General features: G+C 43.3%; 1 protein-coding gene across 1 annotated transcript in view; it reads left to right on the forward strand.

The window, feature by feature from the left end:
* Positions 1-27,633, forward strand: part of LOC116501274 — a 46,487-nt gene that overhangs the window by 516 nt on the left and 18,338 nt on the right. The gene's annotated exons all lie outside the window — the stretch shown is intronic.

Below are 27,633 nucleotides of genomic sequence, written 5' to 3' on the forward strand. Positions count from 1 at the left end.
ACACTGAAGCTCATGTCTGACCCATCAAGCTGGAATCTCTCTGCAGAAAAAGACCTATTTTCAACCATAAGCTCTGAACACATCTTAGGGTGCTCTGATCCTGTGTCTCTGCACCCTCCAGCTGAGCCCACAAAAACCCTTGAGGCTTTGACTTTCCGGTCTTCACTAGAGGGAAACCATTGCACTGTGAGCGCCTTGCAACAAATGTCTTTGGACGGAGCCGGCTCCTCTGATGATCTGAGTGCCATGTTCCGTTCCCACCACCTGTATTCCACTTCCTCAGGAGAAATAATGAGCATGCTTGAGCGCACCCTCCAGACTGCTGGGCCACCCCTGGCTGTATCAATATCGACTGTTACAGCAGGTTCCATCTGTCCAAGAAGGGACAGGTGCTCCGACGTCATACGTGATGCTTTCATAGAGGGGCATAGGCATGCTACATCCTTGGCCTGCCCTATTATTATCGACCCTGTGCAAGGCACCAGGTTGTGGCAGCCGCATGACTGCAAGCTTCTACAACAATCTTGAAAAATGGTTTTGGACTATGGATTACAATCCCAGGCAGCTCAACAGATAATTCAATGGATTTTTCAGGCAAAACCAATGTTTCCACTTGACTGTCGAAACCTGGCGCGCTTATTGTTAACTCCTTCCCCATTGTTATTGTTTGAAAGGGAATGGTTGCAGTTACCACAGGGGGAAGCGGGTCGACTGCGTCAACCGGGGGACCCTCTGTATGGGATTACTGCAGAGATGTTAAAGGCAACAGGTCCTTATCTCAATACCCAGATTCAGTTGCAGTTCCCTGCGATTACTCACCAAACAGCTGTGCAGCTCGCACTGAGGGTTCTTCTTAGTCTACCAGGGGAAAAGAAAGCACCTCCATTTGCATCTGTAGAACAGGCCCCTGGGGAACCATATGCTAAATTTATCGATCAGTCCAGGCAACCAGATGTGGTGGCACAGGACTGCCAGAGATTTGCTTTTACGGTACCCTCCATTAACAAAAAAAAAAAAAAAAAAAAAAAAAAAAGCGCTATGAATGGCTATTGCTTCCGCAGGGATGAGGGATTCCCCTACATTATGTCAATTGTATGTGGCCTGGGCACTACAACCAATTCGGACAGCATGGTGTGACGTAATTATTTACCATTATATGGATAACATTCGGTTTGGTAGGCCAGAATGCTTCCAGGATTCGGATTTAAAGTTTATTTGGGATACTTTGGAAGCAAAAGGGTCGAAGATAGCCCCAGAGAAGGTTCAACAGAAACAGCCATGGCTATACTTGGGATGGAAAATATCAGACTCTACTATTCGTCCCCAGATAGGTGATATAACTATGGTGTTACATAATTTGATAAATGTACAAATGTTCCTGGATAATATTCAGTGGGGTTGCCACATTGTACGGATTACTAATGACGGCTTAGCTATATTACTACCTTTATTGCGGTGCAGGACTGCAGAGCCGCAGATTACACTACCAAATGACCACCGGCAGGCTCTTTCACAAATAGCTTCTAAGGTTGCAGCCGGCACTGCCTGCAGCCGTATAGCAGACGTTGCACTCTCTTTCCTAATTAGCAATCATGTGTCTCATCCGTTTGCGGTGATTGGTCAGTGGCAAAAAGAAAAGGGGGAGAGTAAGGGGCGACAAAGACAGAAACGGTATCAGGAGGATGCCACTGACACTAACAGCACGGGTAATAGGAGTATTATAAGTGACACAGGTGATGGCAAGGGTGGAATGATAGGGCAGCATTTTCGAGTTCTGGAATGGATTTTCCTACTGATTCAGCCAAAAATGAGTGCTCCATATTCTCCCACGGGCCAAGTGATGGTTGAACGATCACATCAGGTTTTAAAGGAACAATTAGTGAGACTAAAAGGGATCAAGAACATCGATGAACAATTGTCCGAGGCATTGGTTGTCTTGAATCACTCATATTTGACTAGTGACCGAGAAGACCCTCCTGCGAGTATTCATTTTCAGACAATAAATATAGCAGCACCAAATGTGTTACCACAAATAAGAATGAATTACCGAGATCCTGCTACAGGAACTTGGAAAGGGCCATATGGGTACAGAAATACAAGTAACACCTGTGATTACAATGACACTGCTAGGCAGGGTTTAGGGGCTTATGGCATGGAGACAAGGGGTAACAACTATAGCATTTGGAACAATCGTACAGCTATGGCCTTACCTCCTGATGTTTTTCTGATTTGTGGGGATAGGGCCTGGCAAGGTATCCCTGCAAATGCTATCGGAAGTCCATGTTACTTAGATAAACTCTCTATATTTGCTCCTAGCTTGTCGCAGTTGCATGAGATCACCAGACATAAATGGGCATTGCTTGCACCGGATTCCAATGATAATGTTGAATTGCTTGGTGTTGCAGCTAGAGCGGCTGTTGCAGGAAGAACGGCCGAAAGCACGACAGACACTAGTATGGTCAGATCATGCTCCATTTTGTTACCCAAATAATATAATACTATAAAAGCTAGGCTATCCGGGTAATAAAATGGAGCATGATCTGACCATACTAGTGTCTGTCATGCTTTCGGCCGTTCTTCCTGCAACATAGAAGTATTTTAGGGCAAAACGGTCCAGTCCTGCAGCTGTATGGCTTGCTCTGAGTCATCACATTGCTGCCTTTTGGCCCTAGAAGTTGATGCTGTCAGCATTTTGCTGTGCAGAACTGAAGCTATTCAGAGCAACAGCACTTGGGGACTCAGTTTGATGAAGTGTTTACCTTGTGGAAGCATAACAGGGAGATGAGCTTTGCTTTTCTCACAGCCCCTATGATTTTTATTTTTCTGAAGGCTTACTTTTATTCTGATTGTTATTCATTTTTCTTGGCAGAAAGGCTGGTCTTTTCTGCAACCCCTTTTTCTGCAAACTATACTCGGCTTCCAGCTGAAATGTTTGTGCCTGATTCTTTCTGCTGTGGGTTCTCCCCAAGGGGGAAAGGTAGTGTTTGTGAATACACTGCTGCAAAACAATTGGGAAAATGTTCTGGGTCATCGTCCACCCCGCTGGACCCTGAGACCTGCAGGACTGGCAGCAGCCACGTACACCTGAGTGGCCCTCGGGAGCAGCACCCCCTCTGTCCCTGCCATGCCACCCATCACATGCTTATAAGAGGTGCCATGCAGAGGGGTTCCATATGCCTTTCTTCTGCTTTCCAGAAAATAGAGACCTGGAAATAAAGCAGCAGATTTCAGCCATGTCCCAGGATTTCAGCAAGAGAAAGCAGTATCATTAGGAAGGACTGCTTTTTTTTGCTTTTTTTTTTTTTGCTTTTTTTTTTTTTTTTGGGGGGGGGGGGAAGGGGTATGATTTTGAGACATTGGAAAAGCCGTGCTTCTGTTTCATCTCAAACTTCTGCTTTAACCTACTTGGAAGCTGTTTCTAAATAATTTGCTTTATGATATTTAATAGAAAGATTTCCCTTTCCAACAGAGGCCATAAAATATATATGGTGCACTTCTTACTATTCATTTCAAATTATTGCAAACTGGTACCTGCTGAATGCTGCTGGGGAGGGTGGGCTACTGAAAACCCCAAAATGTATCTAAGAAGACTCTTAAAAGACTTACCTAAAAGAAACTTCTGATGTATCGCACAGTACTTCCCATATCCTTGATCTGGGCAGCAAACCATCCAGCACATCACACTTCATTCATCATTTGAGGAGCACGTGGCTGAGTTATCCTACAGGTAGGGTGAGTGGTGGCAGGAGGCTCTGTATCATCATTCCATGGCCCTGCCATAAATTCAGCTCTGGCTCCTTCCATTAGTGTGATTTAGTGCCAGGCTGCCCGCCTTGCTTGGTGTATGCTTGAGCTATGCTGGAGAAACTGAGTACGGTTTTCCATGTCAGTTCTTAATTAAGCTTAATTATCTACTGAAATAAAAAAAAAATAAGTTTGGATAAGGAGAGATTATTTTTGTTTCTTTCTTCCAACTTGTGGTTTAACCCTTTCGGCAGCCAAGCACCACACAGCCGTTCGCTCACCCTCCCTGCTCCCTCTCTGGGATGGGGGAGAGAATCAGAAAGAAATTAAAGCCTGTGGGTTGAGATAGAGACTCAGCAGCTTCTGCAACTTGTCGTGTAGGACTCCATACAGCAGCCTTCCATCTCCGATGCTTTCCCACAATACGACAGGACCCATCAGTGAACAGGGCATATTTCTTCTCATTTTCTGGTAACTTGTTGTACAGTGGGGCTTCTTCAGCACGGACCACCTCCTCCTCTGATGATATCCCAAAGTATTTGCCTTCTGGCCAGTCCATAATCACTTCCAAGATTCCTGGGTGACTGGGGTTTCCTATTCGAGCCTGCTGAGTGCAACCCACTTGTTCCATGTAGCATCAGTTGCATGATGTGTAGAGGGGACACTTCCTTTGAACATCCAGCCTAGTACCGGCAGTCAGGGTGCTAGGAGGAGCTGTGCTTCAGTACCGACCACCTCCAAAGTAGATCAAACTCCTTCATATGCTGCCAATATCTCCTTTTCGGTTGGAGTGTAGCGGGCCTCAGATCCTCTGTATCCCCGACTCCAAAACCCCAGGGGCCGACCTCGAGTTTCCCCAGGTTCTTTCTGCCAGAGGCTCCAGGTGGGGCCGTTCTCCCCGGCTGCGGTGTAGAGCACATTCTTTACATCTGGTCCTGTTCGGACTGGCCCAAGGGCTACTGCATGAACTATTTCCTGCTTGATTTGTTCAAAGGCTTGTCGTTGTTCAGGGCCCAATTTGAAATCATTCTTCTTACGGGTTGCTTGGTAGAGCGGGTTTACAATCAGACTGTAATTTGGAATGTGCATTCTCCAAAACCCCATGACACCTAGGAAAGTCTGTGTTTCTTTTTTGCTAGCTGGTGGAGACATAGCTGTTATTTTGTTGATCACATCCATTGGGATTTGACAGCGTCCATCTTGCCATTTTATTCCTAAAAACTGGATCTCTCGTGCAGATCCTTTGACTTTATTTTGTTTTATGGCAAAACCGGCCTTCAGAAGGATTTGGACTATTTTCTTCCCTTTCTCGAAAACTCCCCCTGCTGTGTCACCCCACACAATAATGTCATCGATGTACTGCAGGTGTTCAGGAGCTTCCCCCTGCTCCAGCGCAGACTGGATCAGTCCATGGCAAATGGTAGGGCTGTGTTTCCACCCCTGGGGCAGCCGATTCCAGGTGTATTGGACACTCCTCCAAGTGAAAGCAAACTGTGGCCTGCACTCTGCTGCTAGAGGGATGGAGAAAAGTGCATTAGTGATATCAGTTGTGGTGTACCACTTGGCTGCCTTTGATTCCAGTTCATACTTATGGTGTAATTGCCTGAAGTAACTAGGAAAATAAAACTGATATTCCATACTCCATACTCTCCCACGGGCCAAGTGATGGTAGAACGATCACACCAGGTTTTAAAGGAACAATTAGTGAGACTAAAAGATCAGGAACATCGATGAACGATTGTCCGAGGCATTGGTTGTCTTGAATCACTCATATTTGACTAGTGACCGAGAAGACCCTCCTGCGAGTATTCATTTTCAGACAATAAATATAGCAGCACCAAATGTGTTACCACAAATAAGAATGAATTACCGAGATCCTGCTACAGGAACTTGGAAAGGGCCATATGGGTACAGAAATACAAGTAACACCTGTGATTACAATGACACTGCTAGGCAGGGTTTAGGGGCTTATGGCACGGAGACAAGGGGTAACAACTATAGCATTTGGAACAATCGTACAGCTATGGCCTTACCTCCTGATGTTTTTCTGATTTGTGGGGATAGGGCCTGGCAAGGTATCCCTGCAAATGCTATCGGAAGTCCATGTTACTTAGATAAACTCTCTATATTTGCTCCTAGCTTGTCGCAGTTGCATGAGATCACCAGACATAAATGGGCATTGCTTGCACCGGATTCCAATGATAATGTTGAGTTGCTTGATGTTACAGCTAGAGCGGCATTGGGAAGTGTAGTGCCAGGAGTGGCATCTGCAGCCGCACTTAACAACTTAGAAAAATTGGTATGCTGGGCCAAGAAGCAAGCCCATGCCACAACAGAGATACTTGAGGAGATGTTACCAGATCCAAATAGTCTGCGATGTGCACTCTTACAGCATCGAGCTGCTATTGACTTCTTGCTCTTGGCTCAAAGGCATGGGTGTGAGGACTTTAAGGGAATGTACTGTTTAAACCTTTCTGATCATAATGAGTCAATTCACAAATCCATTACTTTCCAGAAAGAGCACATGAGAAAGATTCAATGTGATATCAATCCTTTCAGTCAATGGCTCACTGATTTGTTTGAAAGGATGCCTAGATGGTTACTGGGATTAATCAAAGAGGGATTAAGGATTCTGTTTGTTGTGGTGTTAATCATCATTACGTGTTGTATTGTAATAAATGTGGTTAAAGGGTTACTTGCAAGACTGTTACATTGGGCTTGGTTTGCTCAAAAAGAAAAAGGGGTTATTGTTGAGGGATTTTTGAAACAGCAAAGATCCCATGGATTGCTGCAGGTGAGCAAACCAAGCTACCAGGACGACTATGAGAAGTTCCCATGACAGTGTTCCCACATCGCCCAATTGAGGAATTTAGAAAAATATTGTTGCCAGCAGCTGGCTTCAAAGACGGGATCTACGTGACTGCTAATCGCAAGGGGGTTGTTTTCTTGCAGGTGGGGTTGTTTTCTTGTAACTGTTTGTCTGAGTGCTTTTGACCAATAATCTTGTGTGAGACACTATTCGTCCCTGTTAAGTTCACTGTAAAAGTCAGGCTATTCGGGTAATAAAGGAGAGAGCATGATCTGACCATACTGGTGTCTGTCGTGCTTTCGGCCATTCTTCCTGAAACATTATACACCCACTCAATACCATGTTCTTTTGCCCAAGTGTCTATAAGGTTATTTTGGAAATGAGTCCCATTGTCTGACTCAATTCTTTCTGGGGTTCCATGTCGCCATAGGACTTGCTTTTTAATGCCCAGGATAGTGTTCTTGGAGGTGGCATTGGGCACAGGATATGTTCCGGCTGCGGTGTAGAGCACATTCTTTACATCTGGTCCTGTTCGGACTGGCCCAACGACTACTGCATGAACTATGTCCTGCTTAATTTGTTCAAAAGCTTGTCGTTGCTCAGGGCCCAATTTGAAATCATTCTTCTTACGGGTTGCTTGGTAGAGCGGGTTTACAATCAGACTGTAATTTGGAATGTGCATTCTCCAAAACCCCATGACACCTAGGAAAGTCTGTGTTTCTTTTTTGCTAGCTGGTGGAGACGTAGCTGTTATTTTGTTGATCACATCCATTGGGATTTGACGACGTCCATCTTGCCATTTTATTCCTAATAACTGGTCTGAGTATCCTAAGGATATTCAATATCTTGGAGAATGATAAAGCTCGGAGGATAAGAGACGGTGAAGGAGAAAGGGACAGTGAACAAGTAGGAAAAAATATTTTCCCTTGTCCCCTCCTTAGATTGGCTCCCTGATGAAAAATGGTAGTATGTTTAATTGTTAATAGTTTCCGAGATATGGTTTCCAAAGTATAGAGTCGACAAAAGTGCCGAGTACAAATACCAGGTTAGAGTCATGACCAGCAATTTCATCCTATCATAAGCCACTGTTACAATTCACAGTACCATAATGATCTTAAACCAGGGCCCGGAGAGGATAAACAGCATGACAGGGAGCACATACAGAAAGTAACATGCTATAATACTCAATTTGGAAAACAGGCATAGCAGTCTTGAGATTAAAGCAATCAGCATTGTGACTAGCACCTAATAAGCCGGTCTAATACTTATACCAATTTTAGTTTAACACACTCTGGTCAGATCTGTCATTATCTCAACCCTTCAGGCCCCATGTTGGGCGCCAAAAAGGACTGTTGCGGTTTAATACAGCTGTCAGCTAAACACCACACGGCCGTTCGCTCACCCTCCCCACTCCCTCTTTGGGTTGGTGGGGGAAAGGGAAAGTGAAGCCTGTCAATTGAGATAAAGACAGTTTATTAAGACAGAAAAATAATAATAACAATAATAATAATAACAATAATGATGATAATAGTACTAATAATAATAATAATGTGCACGAAATAAGTGATGCACAATGCAATTGCTGACCACCTGCTGACTGATACCCAGCCTAACCCCGAGCAGCTGGCCCCCCCACCCCGGCTAGCCACCCCTATATATTGTTTAGCATGACGTCAGATGGTATGGAATACCCCTTTGGCCAGTTTGGGTCAGCTGTCCCCTCCCAGCTCCTGCTGCACCCCTAGCCTGCCCATTGGCAGGACAGAGCGAGAAGCTGAAAAGTCCTTGGCTTGGTGTAAGCACTGCTCTGCAACAATTAAAACATCAGCATGTTATCAGCGCTCTTCTCATCCTAAGCCAAAACATAGCATTCTACCAGCTACTAGGAGGAAAATTAACTCTGTCCTAAATGAAACCAGGACAATTAGGTACAAAATAGAAATGAAATGTGAGGTGAGAAATTTCCGGAGCAGATCCTTGGAAGGAGTAATGCAGCTGCAGGCTCTGTGAGGGAGCCTCTTCAGAAGGGAGAATCCCTCCCAGGAAAAAAGAGAAAAAGTGAGGTTTTCTTCAGAACACAGCTGGTTCCCAAACTGCAGAGATTCTGGGACAGCAAAACACCACACAGAGATTCCCCAGAAAGGCCCTATGCTCCCTGTAACTGCACAACGACACGAGACTCCCATAGGATGCCTGCTCCCTGTGATTTGGTGAGGAGCTATGGTGATGACCTTCTGCATCTCCTCTGCCTTCCCACAGTTCTGCAGTCTCCTGAGAAAGTGTCCCCGTCTTTGACCATACAGAAAAGGTGCTACAGGCTGCTCACATGGTGCTGTCCTTGAGGTCAACAATCTCTACCCTCTCCAGGAACCAGCTTGGGCTACCACCAGAGTAGTCCAATCCTCAGATCCGCAGCTTCTTCAGCTTGCCCAGGTTGATGGCTTTGATGGTGAACAAGTCCATCTGCACAGGAGGCAAGAGGCAAGTGAGGCAATTGACAGAAAGGGGGAAAGAGAGGCAGTAGCCAGGGTATTTTTTTCCCCACTAAAATTAAAGGTGTTTGTAAGTCTCCCTTGTATTCCTAGGGTGGATATATAACTACGTAAATAACTCCAGAGCTGTGAGCTGTGCCATTTGCACTCATGCTTGGCTCCTACAACACAGTAACAGCCTTGGAGATACACAGCCCTTCATTCCTTTCTTTACTTCATCTCAATTTGAGCCTCCTGTAGGTTTAACTCATCTCTCCTAAATCTCATTCCTTTCAGGATTAGCATTTTCCCTCAGTTTCAGTCTGGAACTGGACACAAACATTAACTCCAAGGAAACTCTTATCTTTGCTTCCATGTGTTTTACTTCAAACTACAGATTTTTTTTTTTCCTTTTGTTATATATGGAGTGGTAATTCGTGTCAGAAAAATGGTTGATATTAATAAAGAAGGGAGAGATTTGGGAATGTGGCAATGGGGGTGTACTGGGTCTGGCTGGAATGTTAACTTTCCCGGCAGCAGCCCATACAGTGCTGTACTCTGTACTTATAGCTGGAACAGCAGTGTTATCACACCAGTGTTGTGTCTACTGCTGAGCAGCAGTGGCACTGCATTGGGCCTTTCTCTAACCCTCCTAGGGGGTGGGCAAAAAAGTGAGGAGAGAAACATCACTAGGGCAGCTGACCTAAACCAATCAAAGGGATATTCCATACCGTGTGATGTCACACTCAGCAATAAAAGGTGGAAACAGGAAGAAGAGGGGAGGGGTGGGCTCTCGTTGAGAAGACGTCGGTCCTCCTCTCAAAACACCGGCTGCGTGCGTTGAGGCCTTGCTTCAAGGACGTGGTCAATCATCGCTCATTTGTGGGAAGTAGAGAGTAATTTCTTTCCTCTGCACTTCCATATAGCTTTCATTTATTTTGTTTGTTTGTTTTCCTCCCTTTTTCCCCTTTCCCTTTTATTTCCCCTTAGTTAAATTGTTTAGTTCATGGTAGTCTTTATTTAATTATTATAATTATTTCCCTTTAATTAAATTATCCTTATCTCAACCCGTGAGTTGTTCTTTGCTTTACTTCTCCCCCTCCTCATCTAAAGGAGGGGGAGTGAGAGAGCGGTTGTGGGGTTTAGCTGCCCAGCACGGTAAAACCACCACAGGGGGTCGGAAAGCCTTGTGGTTGGTGATAACATCAGACTCTTAACGATGAGGTCATCAGGAATGTAAAGAGTTTACAGGAAACAAAGAAGGGTGATTGAGGCGACGCCCTGCCGTCTGGGGTTGCTTGTTTTCCCCTCTGTTAAGGCACGGAAGTTGCTGGGGGGGTTGCTGGTTAGAACTGTTAACATTTATTGTTTAATGTTATATTATAATAATATTATTAGTGTGATTTCAAGGGTTAACGAAACGCGGGAAAAGCAATCACGTTTTGTTGTTTTCGGGAACCTTGTGGTGGGCAGAGCATGTGCAGAAGAAGAGGGAGACAGTCGAAGACGCTCCTGCAGTCTGGAACAAAAGGTTGCTAATGGTGATGGGGAAACCGTGAGCCTTTCACCCACAAGGACCACCACAAAGAGAATTATAATATGAAGTGGGGATAGGATATCCATATGTATAGGCGTACTCGGGTTTCTTGTAAATATGTAACAGCAATGTCCTATATATATTTGGAAAGTTCGATGGTTGGGTGTGCATGTTGGTAGAGCATAGACTCACCGCACACCCAGCTCTGTTTACTTGCCTTTTATAAATATTCTTTTATGTTACTAAATTCAGAGTTGAGACTGTGATAAATTAGTAGGGGTTTGTTCATTGTCCTTGAGAATTTAAAGAATCTACTGAGGAGATAAGGTTTTACAACTCACGGCATTGTAACATGGGGACAAATGGGGAAGGGGGTTGGGTGAACATCCTTGTTAAAACAAAGATTTTGTAAGATACCACCCACACACCGCAAGACATCCTGTTTTGCCCCCACCTGAACACAAGCACAACGCATGATCACTGGAGGAAGAATAACGACCCCCAACAACAGACTGCGCAGTCTCAGGACAGGTCTCGACAAGTCGACAGGTCTCAACAGGTCTCGACAAGTCGACAAGTCGACAGGTCTCGACAAGTCGACAAGTCTCGACAAGCCGGAACTTCAATGCTATAAAACAGCTACACTGGAAAGGGGAAGTTGCGTGCTGTTGCGGAGCGGAGACTCCCCAGCCGCCCAGCGCTGTTTTGCTTGTGTCTGCTTACTTGATTAATAAAATAATTTCAGTAGACCAGTAAATTGTGTGGTCTAACTTATAACAAGACTTCATTTATAACACTTTTGTCATTTACTACAACCATGAGGTTCATTTATTAACAGTATTAGTGTGACAGGATGGGCCTTGTTATGATAACAATTTAAACATCTTAATGTGATTAAGTTGTTGGTAGACTTTGGGTTTCTACTCCCAAGATCAGAGGGCAATATATTTGCAGCTTGGAGCTCTTCCCATTGAATGAAGAACCATGTGCGAGTTGCAGATTCACCAGTGCCAAGCTCATAAATCACAGCTAACGGCTTATTTAACAACCTTAGGCTCTCTTTTTCTTATTGCAAGTTTTCCACAACTGCTTACCGTCTCAATATTTTTTCGTTATTCAAAATAATTCCTTTAATAATGTCTGGCTATAATAGTTGTTTGTTATTTGTTCATAAGCATTTTTATGGAAAATATTCAGTCTACAAGAGATGATGTTTAATTGGATTGGATTATAACCTAATTATAGCACACCATGCAATACTGCTTTTATTCCCTGACTGGTTGAGGTGAGCATTTAGAATCATATTTTCAATCTAAATACTAACATGGCTTGAACTGCCTCACAAATGCTCTCCAATATTAATTTACAGTTTGTGGTTTTCAAGTATTCCTGGGAAGAAATCTGGTTACCAGAATGCTTACAGGAAGCAGATGCAAAAGGTGGCTCCAACACAGAAGAGTATTCAGCTTATTATTCAAATGAATTTCCTCTGGAAAATATTTTGAGGTGTTTTACTTTAAGTCATAAATTTCAGAAATAAAGCATGTCTGAGCTTTAAGCTAGAAGAAGAAACATAGCCTCACAGAGAAGAGACGGTGATGAATGACCAGCATGATAACTAAGAGAGCTTTGCCACCTTTCTGCTTGCTCTAGTGAATTGAGTTCATGCATTATCTGCCCCTTTTCAAACTTGTTGAGGTTATTGGACCTTTTCAGCTGGCACTCACCCACATCTCCTCTTCCTACGCCATAGATGCTCAAGAAGATATTAGAGTCTGTCTCAGCCCCCCACACATTTCCAGTGAGAACGTGGACTTCATATGTATTCTCTGCAAGTGAAATTGCAAAGAGAGATCAAAGATGTGGCGTAATGACCACACAGACACCAGGGTTCTTTTAGGATAAGTAACTGCTACTTCATTATTGATGACATAGCTTCATTATATCTGTGTTGCCTCCCCATCTTGAGGACAGGCTTCCCTCTTATACTATTTGCCCAACAGCAGTACTTTTCCACTAACTATTCATTGGTCAACAATTTTGCCCGGCAACTTGTACTGGGTCTGGCTGGAATGTTAACTTTCCCGGCAGCAGCCCATACAGTGCCGTACTCTGTACTTGTAGCTGGAACAGCAGTGTTATCACACCAGTGTTGTGTCTACTGCTGAGCAGCAGTGGCACAGCATTGGGCCTTTCTCTAACCCTCCTAGGGGGTGGGCAAAAAAGTGAGGAGAGAAACATCACTAGGGCAGCTGACCTAAACCAATCAAAGGGATATTCCATACCATATGATGTCACACTCAGCAATAAAAGGTGGAAACAGGAAGAAGAGGGGAGGGGTGGGCTCTCGTTGAGAAGACGTCGGTCCTCCTCTCAAAACACCGGCTGTGTGCGTTGAGGCCTTGCTTCAAGGACGTGGTCAATCATCGCTCATTTGTGGGAAGTAGAGAGTAATTTCTTTCCTCTGCACTTCCATATAGCCTTCATTTATTTTGTTTGTTTGTTTTCCTCCCTTCTTTTTATTTTTTTCCTTTTCCCCTCCCTTTTCCCCTTTCCCTTTTTATTTCCCCTTAGTTAAATTGTTTAGTTCATGGTAGTTTTTATTTAATTATTATTGTTTTTTCCCTTTAATTAAATTATCCTTATCTCAACCCGTGAGTTGTTCTTTGCTTTACTTCTCCCCCTCCTCATCTAAAGGAGGGGGAGTGAGAGAGCGGTTGTGGGGTTTAGCTGCCCAGCACGGTAAAACCACCACACAACTGCAAACACCCAGCAACTTCCATGCCTTAAGGCTTCTCGCTCTGTCCTGCCAACGGGCAGGCTGGGGGTGCAGCAAGAGCTGGGAGGGGACAGACCCAGGACAGCTGACCCAAACTAGCCAAAGGGGTATTCCGTACCATCAGACGTCATGCTAAACAATATATAGGGGTGGCTAGCCAGGGTGGGGGGGCTGGCTGCTCAGGGTTAGGCTGGGCATCGGTCAGCGGGTGGTGAGCAATTGCATTGTGCATCACTTGTTTGTACACATTATTAGTAGTAGTACTATTATCATCATTGTTATTATTATTATTGTTATTATTATTTTCCTGTCTTAATGTGGGAATAGAAATGTTGTTTTTGCAGAGTTACATTGTTTAGAAGGAGGGAATGTGGTACTGAGATATGCTTACAGTGATAAGAAAGTTTAGCAGGCGACCTTGTAAAATGCAGACAACCAGACTCCTTAGGACAATTAGGTGAAAATCATGGTGTCAAGTCAAGTCAGATAAGTGAAGAAACATTACCACTTCAAGCAGTAAAAATGTTAAAAGAAATTTGAAATTTAACAGGCTGGCGACTGAAGGCCATGCATTGTTTGTGAAGCATCAGATAGATTGTGAACCTGGATTACCCACTCAGTGGGGAAACAGGGGAGGGTCCTGCCATCAAAAGGTATATAAACTGTGTTTTGGAACTAGTAGATGCGCTCTCTCCTGCTTGTGGGGCGCCCGCCATTGCAATCGCGAATAAATTACTACTTCACTGAGATCCTCGCCTGAGCCTAAGTTATTGGCTACGGAGTGTTTCTCACATTAATAAACTCTCTTTATCTCAACTCACAGGCTTCACTTTCCCGTTTCTCTCCCCCATCCCAGAGAGGGAGGGGGAAGGGTGAGCGAACGGCTGTGTGGTGTTTAGCTGCCGGTCGGGTTAAACCATGACAGCTGGAGAACAAGCAACCCGAGAGGGGCATGGTGTCTCCTGAATCACCCTTCTTTGTTCCCTCTAAACGATTCCTGATGGCCTCATCGTTAAGAGTCTGATGTTATCACCAACCATGGTGCTTGTCGACCCCCATGGCCATGCTCCCACAAAAGGACCCCAGAAATAGCCATATATCATCAGATCTGTGGCTCCCCATAGAAGTGTGTGGCCCCAGAACACCAGGGAAATTGGCTTTAAGAAAGGTTATGTCTAGAGTACATTAAAACACTTGCATCTATCTTAAAACATGAGGGGCACCATCTTTCTCTAGCCCTTGGCATTTACCATACAAATAGTTAAATGCTATGCCATGGGCCCCTCTGCTGCTACAGCCATTGAAGGCTTTTGCTGTTACGCCCCCTGTTGACCTGAACATGCCTTTTGACCCAGGCTTATTGGCCTTGAAAAGGAGATGGATATGCTTTTCTTAGATCTGGCAAGAACGGGATACATAAGGCCTGAAGACCGAGTTGCTTGACAGCTTAAAGCAAGACATATTGTTCAAAAGGAATGGAAAATGGATATTTGATTGTAATCAAGAAAAGGAATGGAAAATGGAGACTGTTAAGTCATGGAACTTAAAGGATTGTTTGTTACCTTTTCTGATTGTATAGGCATACTCGGGCTTATTATGTAAAGCAATGTTTAGAATGTATTTAGAATGTTTAATGTTCATGTGTGCCTGTTGATGGAGCGTAGACTCCCCGCACACCCAGCGCTGTTTACTTGCCTTTTATACCTTTTAGAAATATTTGTTTTATAAATATTACAAAATTCAGATTGAGTTGAGACTTCATTTATAACAAGGCCCAGGTCTGGGTCTAGGAGATAAAAGAAAGAAGGGTTTTGAGATAACTGCTAATTATTGCACAAGACACTGCACAAGTCTCTGACATCTGGTCCAGAGACTACCAAATGAGGAAAGAGAAGCTGAAGGACAACTGAAGAACAAACCTGGGAGGAAGACTATGAGCCTTTAGCACGAGAGACCCCCAGAGGGACCACCAGAGACTGATACACATGCGCCAGTGGGAGGGTTCGGACTCTGGGAACTAATTATAATAACCCTGCCTTTTCTAAGTAGTAATGAATACGTATTAGCCTAGGACCATAAAAACCAACTGCCTGATGTAACTTGTGTGCATCTTGGTGGAGCAGAGACTCCCGGCTCACCCAGCGCTGTTTGCTTCACTCTGTTTAATAAATTGTAAACTTTAATTGAAATCCTATTTGGGACTCAGTCATTTATTACAACCTTCATCTTTAGCCAGCCAGCGGTGTGCCACAAACATATAGACATCCATTACTTCCTCCACCTTGGTCTCTTCCTCTTCCACCTCCTCAGACTTTTTGTTTTTCTTCTTTTTATCAGACTCATTCATCTTCATGGCAAGCCACTTCAGCGTGACACTTTCCAGAAACCAGACATCCCCAATGCCTTTCCTATTGTGCCTATCTGGATCTTATAATTCTTGCCAACATCTTCAGCCTCTATCTGCCACCAAAGGAAAGTCAACACCCAACAGGATATAAGACATCTTCATTTCAGAAAATGCATTCTTAAAAATGAAGAGCATCACCTCTATTAACCAGAGCAGCTACCTGACTGGAGAAGTGAGAATAAGGCCATTTTTTAAAAAACAAGTTTACCTTTACTTTCTCCTTCCTGTTTTATGCTTTCATTAACAAATCACATCTGAACAGACTGATCTGAAGATATCCAGAACAACTGTGGATAGGATAGGAGCTGAATTCTTATTTATTGGGCTCCCTACTTCTTCATTTCTCTCTTCCCCAACATCATCTCCATATCGTCATTAAAAGTGAATATGCCAAATATCATACTATTTCAAGACGTTCATGGTGCCTAAGTTCTTTTTGAAATGAATAATAAGATATATTTAATGTCTAGCATGAGATGTGAACTAAGCAAGGAGCAATAATAGCATAGTAAAAAGGCAGTACATCTGGATTCAGATAACCTAAACTCTGATGTGGATCTTGGGTTTGGACTGTCTTCCTTACATCTCATCTGGAAAATTAGATGTAAGACCATTATCTTCTCACTTTGCTAGTGTTGCAGAGAGGATACAACCCATTCACAATTACAGTACACCAATGACAGAAGGCTGAATAAGAAGGAAGATTTCCATCTGTCTAGTCAATACAACAGATACAAAACCTTGTTGGTTTAGATTATTTGTTTGTATTATTACCTAATGAAGTTGGATCAAAGGTTTTTATGCCATTTAATCCTTCAACAACCAATCACTTGTTTCTGATGATTGCTTATGCTGATAGGAAGTGCATATGTTATAAAACTTGCAAACATTTGTTTCAGGATGAAATTTGGCAACTTGGCAAAAAGGTTTCAGTCTATAAACATTTTTTTCTGTAGTAGATTAAAACAAAGTCAATTGCACACAAGATGCTTATCAGAAAACTAAAATTGATACAGCTGTCCTGGCATAAAGAATGTATTTTTCTTTACATTTATTTACCCTTAGATTTGCTGTAATCATCCTGCATGCTCTGTATATAACTGATGACATTTCGTATTAACATTTAGCTCACACAATCTTATTCTTGTCTATATCTTTCTGTAAATATTCATATTGTGAAAGAGGTAGAAGGGGTATGTCTATTAATGCTTCACAGCTTCTGCCTTGCACATACACAGGAAAAAAAAAAAAAAAAGAACCAAACCAACCAACCAACCACAACAGCAAAAACGCCAACACAGAAAATGGGCAGAACTTTAAAGTCCAGCAATAAACATCCTAGAGAGGTGTGGTGGTTTTAATCGAGTGGGTGGCCGAGCTCCACCACAACTGCGCTCTCACTCCCCCTCTCCTCAAAGAGGAAGGGGAGAAAATACAACACAAAAAGCTCAAGGTTTGAGATCAGAATGATTTAATTAAAGGGAAAGGGGGAAAAAAATCAAGGCCGCACGGAAGCACAGAGAGAAAGGGGAAAAAAAAAGTTATTCTCTACTTCCCATCAATGAGCGATGTTTGGCCACATCCTGGGAAGCAGGGCCTCAAAACGCATAGTGGTTGTTCAGGAGGACAGCCCCCTCCCCCACGAGAGCCCCCCTTTTTATTGCTGAGTGTGACATCAGGTGTTATGGAACATCCCTTTGGTTGGGTTAGGTCAGCTGCCCTGGCGATATCCCCTCCCCATCACTTGCCCACCCCCAGCCTGCTGGCTCGTGGGGGCTTGGAAGGACTCCTGATGCTGTGCCAGCACTGTGCAGCAATAGACACAACACTGGAGTGATATCAGTGCTGTTCCAGCTATGAGTGCACAGCACTGTGTGGGCTGCTGCAGGGAAAGGTGACTCCATCCCAGACAGACCCAACACAAGAGGATAATAAACATAGCTATATAAAGAGAAGACTGTACATATGGCTTCATTATAAATCTGATATTGGCTTTATTACTCATTGTTTCCTTTAAAATCAGAGAAATCTAATCTTAAAATGATAGAATATTAAATAAGCAAGCATTTATAAGGCGTTAGTCATCTTAGGTCCCAAAGAACTCAATAAAAATTGATAAATATCACTAATTCCATTCTATAAAGCAACAAACTGAGGCAGGAAGAGATTAAATAAACTCCAAAATACACAGTAAAAAAATATGGAAAAGCTTGCGAGAAAGGCACCCCTGTTGACCTTTGGCAATGGGAAGGATATCTCAGTCTTGATGGTTCAGGGCAGGTTACACAGCTAGATTGCAAGTAGGTGTGTAACTTTGTGCTGAGGTGGATCCTAGTTCTGTGTGACTGCAAATTCACAGAGACCTCAAGGCACCTCACTGCTGAGCCTCGTGCTGTTAGCAATTACAGCAGGTAATTCCATCTGGAATTCCGCTTCCATCTGGACTTTGGTCTTTACTCTCCAGATGTTGGTGCATCATGAGGTTACATCACTAGAGAAGGATGTGGCTCTGTCACGCCCTGACAGCACATCCTGTCCCCCCTCTGACTCCACATCAGGGCAAGAACCAAGACCATTCCTTTGCCTAAAATCTCAGTTTCTCTGGAAAGAGAACCCAAGCAAGCAAGCAAGAAGAGGATGGTGGCCCAACATAACCAGGCCCAACTCAGCAGAAGATGCCCAACCACACTGTGGTGGTCAGCTTTGTCAGCCCAAAATCTCTTGCTGGATTAGCCAGGTCCTGGCTCACAAAGTGCTTACTGCCGAGTTCCTCAAAAGGAGTTATGGACACAAATGTATAGACTGAAATGCTAGCCAAACTGATCGTTGGAGCAGCATGCCATGACTGTTTAGTGCATGTTGGTCTAGCGCTATAGGTAGTAAAATCCATGGGACAGTCATACGCTTGCAGAAATTACAGCAGCAAATCTATGCAGGATTGGGCCAACAAAATGTACCTGTTATAAATGGCATGTGTGATTAGAGGCAAAGGTAGAATTCCTTTTTTTTTTTTTTTTCATTTTTCCCGACTGGATAAAGAAAAGGGACAATAACATGTGGTCAGGCACAAAATATAAGTTTACAATCTTTTGAAGTCTAACATAAGTATCTCCTTTTGAAAGTAAAGGTAAACAAAAGCAGCTACTGAACTACTTTTTCCTATGAAACCTTTGCTATCAGTCCCTGAGAATATAAAAGTCAATCCATGAAATACAAAACTCCTCAAAAAGATGTAGAAGTCAGCAGATCCCAACAGACCTGGCAATTTTTGTGAAGTCAATTATTTTGATGATTAGACCAATTATTCTTACAATATTTCAGTTTGGGCTCATAATTTCTTTCCCCTCATAGAAGCAGCAAAGACTGTCTTCATCATACCTTGAAGTTACCTGTGGCTCCTCGCTCAAGTTGTTCGATCTGTTTTCTAAGATGATCAATTCAGTTTTGCCAGTCTAGCCATAAATCTGCATAAAGGCTTTGGCATTGGTGCCTGCAGCCCGCAGATCTCCAGTAACTACAGACACCTTGTAGTTTTTATCACTAGTCTAACCTAAGGAGTTCCCTTCTTAAACCTTAGGACTAACCTAAGGTTTTCCCTTCTACAACTATTAAGCCAGTGTCAACAGGCTGCAAAATAGAGCATTAAAATGGATTTTCATTTCAGTATTAAATATAGGGTGGTTAAATGATGTTCAAAATGCAATACTAGGGGGTGAGGAAATGTTGGGAATTGGCATACAGGGCGTGGACATGAGTCCGTGGAACAATTGTTCGATCTGAGCTTGCCTTAAGCAACCAGGAGTAGGCCTTAGAAAATCTCATGGCCTACTGTAGCTGAGCAAACCAAGCTACCAGAATAACTATGAGAAGCTCCCACGACAATGATTCCCACATCGCCCAATTGAGGAATTCAGAAAAATATTGTTACCAGCAGCTGGCTTCAAGGACAAGGTCTACGTGACTGCTAATCACAAGGGGGTTGTTTTCTTGCAGGTGGGGTTGTTTTCTTGCAGTTTGTCTGAGTGCTTTTGACCAATAATCTTGTGTGAAACACTATCCGCCCCTGTTAAGTTCACTATAAAAGTTAGGCTATTCGGGCAATAAAATGGAGCATGATCTGACTCTACTGGTATCTGTCGTGCTTTCGGCCGTGCTTCCTCTAACAAGGAAAAACACGTATTTTCTCATGATTCCAAGGCAAATTTTAATCTTAGCCTTAAAACAGAACAAATCTGCTGATATAAGTCAAATGAGCAGTATGGATTTGGTCTACATATTTCAAATTATTGGGTAATACAGACAGGACAGAATGTGTGCTTGTCCAGGGTTTGTCCAGCAAGACACAAGTGTGAAAAAGGCAAAGCCCACTGATATTGTAATGATGAATCATGGGAACTGGGGAAGAAGCACTTGGTAGTGTTTTTCCAAATGTTTTAGAAAAAAAAAAAAAGAAAGAAACAAAACAAAGAAACAAGCAAACAAACAAATAATAAATAAAATTTAAAAAACAGAATAATTTACTTTCCTCACCAGCATAAGCTAATTGGGATGGGGACTTTTTGATGTCTAACACAGGGATGTCCTGGTCCTTAAGAACACTAATAATACAAACTTAATGCTATCTATTTAAAAAAGCACACTCTTCTCAACATATCTTTTCTCACATTTCTCAATGGGCACAATCTCACTTGGGTAGACCCCCCACCTCCACTCTGCCATCAGCCTCATTTTTGTCAAGCCATTGGTTGCAGGGGAACATGTACTGCCTTCCCTGGACTGGAACCATGATCTGGACACTGGCCAGGAACCAGCCAGACCAGAGACCCACGTTATCATGTCCAATCAGTATTCAGCTGACCTTTAAAAAAAGCAAATAAAAACCAAGAGGGCAGGAAAAACAAACAAAAACAACAACAAAAAAAGAATTTACTTAATACATTAAAAATCTACTTCCCCAGGCACCCTGCTCTTCCATTATGTACACATAAATAATTTCTATTTGTATTTGAAAATAAACTCAAAACAGTCATTTCACATGCCAGCATATACCCTAGACTGACAATTTAATAGTCTGTACCACAAGTATTTCTCAATTTCTGACGCAAAGGTCAGAAGTTTTTACATCACATTCAGTCCTTAGCTATATATTGATCCTGAATTCAGCCACTTGCATGAAGCACAGAGCCACCTGCAATTAATTCTTACCTTCCCGATATCCATCGAATCAATAGTAAACTCATCCACTCAACCATGTTCAACATAATTGCCTAGATCATTATCAGAGACTAACAGAGACTCCTTGCTGGTGTCTGCTTTTACAACATAGAGTTTGATGAAAACTTTGGAGTCTGAGCTGGCACCTGGGCTATCTCTTGTCTTCACGCTGATGTGATAACAGATATATGAAGTGAGATTGATGTACAAAAAACAGATGCATGAGTGACGTTTCCAGCCATGCAAGCCACACAAGGTGGCTGCCATATCTTGCAGATTTCCACCTGTTATAAATTAAGTCTCAACTCAATCTGAATTTAGTAATATTTATAAAAGACAAGTAAACAGCGCTGGGTGCGCAGGGAGTCTATGCTCTACAAACACGCACACACGAACATCGAACTTTCTAAATATACAGAACATTGCTTTTACATACTAAACCCAAGTATGCCTATACATACGTACAATCAGGAAAGGTAACAAACAATCCTTTAAGTTCCATGACTTAACTGTCTCCATTTTCCATTCCTTTTGAACAATATGTCTTGCTTTAAGTTAGATTCAGTAACCTGGCATCCCAAACCACCTCTTGGTGATCTGTTGGGCTGATGGGATTGCAATGCAGATGCAGTTTTTGTTATTATTAAGAAGAAAAAAAACGGTGAGTAGTCAACTGTGGCTGGAAGAAAAAGCAGAGCTCTTACTAGTGTTATAAATGAAGTCTCAAATCAATCTGAATTTAGAAATATTTATAAAAGAATATTTATAAAAGGTTATAAAAGCTATAAAAGGTATAAAAGGCAAGTAAACAGCGCTGGGTGTGCGGGGAGACTACGCTCCACCAACATGTACACACAAACATCAAACATTCTAAACATATAGAACATTGCTTTTACATACTAAACCCAAGTATGCCTATACATACGTACAATCAGGAAAGGTAACAAACAATCCTTTAAGTTCCATGACTTAACTGTCTCCATTTTCCATTCCTTTTGAACAATATGTCTCGCTTTAAGTTGTCAAGCAACTCGGTCTTCAGGCTTTATGTATCCCGTTCTTCCCAGATTGAAAAAAAACATATCCATCTCCTTTTCAAGGCCAATAGGCCTGGGTCAAAAGGCACGTTCAGGTCAGCAGGGGGCGTAACAGCAAAAGCCTTCAATGGCTGTAGCAGCAGAGGGGCCCATGGCATAGCAGTCGGATCAGTAAAGGAGCCTGCAGCTCCCTCACTGTCTGGCAAACCACACGTTTGTGACTGTGGTCCCACATGGCTCTTTAAGGCCTCAGAGATTGCTCGCCAGGTGCCGAGCAATCCCACTGCAACCTTGTCATTTTTAGTTGCAGAGTCCCACACCTTCACCTCAGTTTGGTCCCATATTTCAGGCTCATAAACTGTCTGATTGTTAATAAGGAGAATAAGCTGTAAGGTTACCAGAACAGTATTTGTTCCTAAGGGTGTATGATTCCCCATAATGCGCAGATGCTTACCAGCGAGAGGCAGTTGTGTGCGCAGGTCCGCTTCTCTCAGCTCGAGCTTCCCTCCAGCTCCAGTGCGCCTATTTCCAGCGACTTTCTGTACTAGCTTCTCTGAGCGGTTCGCTGAGTTTGGCCGAACCTGTCTTTGTGAGGCAATCAATGTTCCTGCTCCCGTCCTGGTGTCCATTCTGCCACCCTGTTCCTCTTCACTTCTTTTTCCTGCTTCTTTATTGATGTAACTTCATGTTGCCTTCTTTTTATCTTGAGGGCAGGCTCCCCTCTTATACCCTTCTCTCCACAGCAGTTCTTTTCAAAACAACTTTTCATTGGTCAAACAACTTTGAATGTAACAGCAACAGCAAACACCCAGAAACATCCATGCCTTAACAGCTGGAGAACAAGAGAACCAGCTGCAGAACAAGAAACCCCAGACTGCATGGAGTCTCCTGAATCACCCTTCTTTGTTCCCTCTAAACTCTTTTATATTCCTGATGGCCTCGTCGTTAAGAGTCTAATGTTATCTCAATCATGTGGTTTTCCAACCCCCATGGCCACATTCTCAAATCTCCCCCTTCTTTATTAATATCAACCATTTTCTCGAATTACCACTCCATATATAACAATAGAAAACCAGTTCTTTTGCTTTCTAGCTGAACAGCCCTTTCTATGCCAACTTTCTAATACTTTCCAACTTACTGTTTTTATTATTTAGAGTATTTGTTCATTTATTCCAGAACTGTTAAACAACTAAATCAGATCTTCTGCAACTTGGTACAGCTCAATTGCAGTAGGGCTACAAAGATGAACATGCTCTTAAGACCACCACATAGATACTCTACAATTCATCTTCTTGCTGGTGGCGGGACCTGGAAAAGCTCTATACAATAACTAAAGATTTGGTAGAAGGGATGGTCAGTTTAAGGTATTCAGCATGGGAAATAAAAATATATAATATATACTGCACAGTTCTCAAATTCAGTAGCACTGCAAGAAGCCAGCTGTCACTTAGCATTTATTTCATCTTTCTTTCAGAGTGCCATAGCTGCTAAATCTTTTTTTTTTTTTTTTTTTTTTTTTTTTTTTTTTTTTTTTAAGGTGGCAGGGGAACATGAGTATTTATTATGGTCACAACATGCAAAAAGGGTAAACCTGCCACTGAAAATTGGATTCCTTTACAAAAAAACACAAATAAATTTGCTGCTGAACACTGTGACTGACTGAGTTTTGTGATCAGTCCTATCCCTCCTTAGCCCCAATGTGGTAGAGAGCAGACGAGCAAGAAGAAATAAAATGCTGGGGAGTATCAGCACTTCTGGTTGGTGTTGGACCACAGAGAAGCAGCTCACGCCTGTAGGAATGGCCACAGAGGCTGCTGAAACACCACCAAACAATGCAAGTACAGCTGCCTTGGTGTCCACTCATGCTGGTGATGGAGCTCGTGAAAAAAATCCTGTATTTGACAATGCTTTTAGCCTCTGGCTGAGCTGTAGCTGGTGCAGGATGGCAGGTAGGAATCTGGAGAACTTTGTGAGCTGGGTGTTTTGCTGAGTGTAGCTGGGGCCAGCACCCAGCCACCACCTCTGACACTAATGGGGACCACCCACAGAGATGCTGCCATCCCCAACTCAGAAAGAGTAAATACAAGGATTTATTCTATCTCCCCCAGAACCAAACATTACATGGATAAACCTCCTGGCCTAAATAAATACATCTTGTTGGACAGAATTTGGGTGCTGCTGCTTCCAGAGGTGATGTTCCTTCAGCAGATCATGATGAAGTTTGTGTCTGTTTTTCACAGTTACTTTATTGTTGGCAAATGTTAAAAACACGATATTTCAACAGCTTGCCATGTCTTCCTTTTACTGTACATGACAAAAAGAGCTGAAATGTCATGCATTTCACTACCAGCGCACAATCAAAAAAGAAATAAGAAAAACCTATTCTAACCAGAAGCTGAAAGGGTAGTACCATCTTTAGGCAATGCACGATTATGTTGTCTTTCTATCATACACTGGGAAATGGAAACACTTATAAAATGTCATGCATTTGCAGTCATGTCATAAGTGAAATCATGCAAACGTTGCATAGTTGAAAGATGCATGAGATTCCATCCTTTTGCCATATTCACAAAGCTGTATAATAAACTTGGGAGCAAATGGACTATTTCTCACTTCGCTTCAATATTTAGAAGACAGCTAAACAGATCTGCAGGAATTTCTATGTTCAGAGAACCTTTCTCTTGATCACTGTGACCCACAAGGATATAAATACAGATGCAGAAATGTTGCTGATGTTTGGGAGACCCCCCAGTGGTAAATTATAGTTGTAGTTCTAACAGGCACCTCCTTCAGGGCTGGTTTCTAGAGCCCTGACCTGCTGAAGGTTGGCTTCCCATGCCTTTCATCCTTGATTACCAACACCTCATCCATCTTCTCTCTGCAGCAACAGGGACCAAGCCCAAAATGCTAACCCAGGTCTGGACAGGCTCAGACTGCTGCTGTCACAACTTAAAATCATCCCCGTGCACCCTTGATTTCTGTCTATCCTGGTTTCAGTTAGGACAGAGTTAATTTTCTTCCTAGTAGCTGGTAGAATGCTATGTTTTAGCTTAAGATGAGAAGAGTGCTGATAACACCCCGATGTTTTAATTGTTGCAGAGCAGTGCTTACACCAAGCCAACGACGTTTCAGCTTCTCACTCTGTCCTGCCAACGGGCAGGCTAGGGGTGCAGCAAGAGCTGGGAGGGGACAGACCCAGGACAGCTGACCCAAAATAGCCAAAAGGGTATTCCATACCATCTGACGTCATGCTAAACAATATATAGGGGTGGCTAGCCGGGGTGGGGGGGCTGGCTGCTTGGGATTAGGCTGGGCATCGGTCAGCAGGTGGTGAGCAATTGTATTGTGCATCACTTGTTTTGTACACATTATTATTAGTAGTAGTACTATTATCATCATCATTGTTATTATTATTGTTATTATTATTTTCCTGTCTTAATAAACTGTCTTCACTTCAACTCACAGGCTTCACTTTCCCGTTTCTCTCTCCCATCCCAGAGAGGGAGGGGGGAGGGTGAGCGAACGGCTGTGTGGTGTTTAGCTACTGGCCCAGTTAAACCACAACAGTCCTTTTTGGCGCCCAACATGGGGCCTGAAGGGTTGAAATAATGACAGATCTGACCAGAGCGTGTTAAACTAAAATTGGTATAAGTATTAGACCTGCTTAATAGTTGCTAGTCATAATGCTGATTGCTTTATTCTCAAGTCTGCTGTGCCTGTTTTCCAAATTGAGTATTATAGCACGTTACATTCCATATGTGCTCTCTGTTGTTTATCCTCTCCGGGCCCTGGTTTAAGATCATTATGGTACTGTGAATTGTAACAGTGGCTTATGTGACGATGAAATTTCTGGTCATGACTCTAACTTAGTATTTGTACTCGGCACTTTTGTCGACTCTGTACTTTGGAAACCATATCTCGGAAACCATTAGCAATTACACCTATTGCCTTTTTTCATGAGGGAACCAATCTGTGGAGGGGAAAGGGGAAGATATTTTTTCTTACTCGTTCACTCTCCCTTTCTCCTTCACCACCCTCTTATCCTCCGAGCTTTTTACAATAGCTCTTCAAGATATTGAATATTCTTGGGATACTCAGACCAGCATAGTCTTGTTGTTCTGCCTCCTGAATGCACTTCAGGTTTTCTTTAAACAACTATTTAGGAAAATCATCCAGAGATCTGTCCTGAGGCAGGAGAGTTGTGAGTGGCAGGGACTGTGGGAGGATATGGGCAGGTTTCTAGAGCAGTGGGCACCCCCAGTGTTTTGGAAATTCACCCCTGAACAACTACAAAATCCTAAAAAACTGGTAGAATGCTTGAAAAAAAGGTGTCATGATTCTGGCAGTTCCAAAGTGACACAAATCATTGTAACGTGCTGGGGTCTGGCTCATGCCTATCGAGCTGCAATTGATACTACTATCAACTTAGTGACAGACCCTGCAGCCACTCCAAGTCCTGTGACAGACCCAACAGCCACTCCAACCCCTACGATGGACCCTGCAGCCGCTCCAGCTCCAGCTCCTGCAGCCAGTTCTGCTCCTGCAGCCGCTCCAGTTCCTGCAGCCGTTCCAGTTCCAGCTCCTGAAGCCGCTCCAGATCCTGTGGCTGGGTCAGAGAAACAAGCTGTAGCAGTGCAAGTTGCCCCTGTAGACAAGGTGAAAAATTGTATAGAGATTCAGGTCATTTAGAACGCAGAGAGTCGCTGCATAGGTGAGCAGCTTGTCACCTGGCTGCTCCGGTGCTGGGACACTGGAGCCAATTGTGTGGAATTAGAAGGCAGGGAAGCCAGGCGGCTGGGATCCCTTGCTAGAGACGCAGGCATTGACAAAGCAAGTGGAGATGGAGCATGATCTCACAGCCTCTGGAAGCATCTCCTCTCAGCTGTGAGGGAAAGGTATCCCTTCAAGGAAGAACTTTTATGTCTATAAAAGTTCTCCACTATGGAGAAGGGAATCCAGTACCTGAGGGAATTAGCTGTACGGGAGGTGATTTATGATGATCCAGACCTCAGACAAACATCCAAAGATCCAGATGAAGTCAAGTGTACACGACCCATGTGGCGGAAGTTTGTACGGAGTGCACCATCATCATATGCCAGCTCATTGGCAATAATGGCCTGGAAAGAGGATGAGGAACCCACAGTGGATGAAGTGGCTAAACAACTCCGGCAGTACGAAGAAAGTCTCTCCTCTTCCTTACAGGCCTGCGTCTCAGCTGTGGAGAAACTTTCTGAAGAGTTCCACCAACTTAAAGAGAATCTATCTTCCTCCCCACCTGAACAAACCAGTGTCCACCAACTAAATGAGAATACTTTGGAGAAAATGTCTGAAAAGTTCCACCAACTTGAAGAGAGATTATTCTCTTCCGCACCTGTACAAAGCAGTGTCTCAGCTATCAGGGGCAAGCGTCCTTCTGTGCAAGGAAGACAATATAGTGGGTACATATCCCATGCCACCCTGTGGTTTTACCTACAAGACCATGGAGAGGACATGAGAAAATGGGATGGAAAATCTACCGTGACCCTAGAAGCACGGGTACGTGAGTGACAAGGAAAAACAATCACAAAAACGGGGTTCTCTGAGAAAATTGCTGCTCCAACTTCCAGCAGACAGTCCCCCAGACACAATGATGAAT

Source organism: Aythya fuligula, chromosome W (genome assembly GCF_009819795.1).
Source record: "Aythya fuligula isolate bAytFul2 chromosome W, bAytFul2.pri, whole genome shotgun sequence".
NCBI classification, from domain to species: Eukaryota; Metazoa; Chordata; class Aves; order Anseriformes; family Anatidae; genus Aythya; species Aythya fuligula.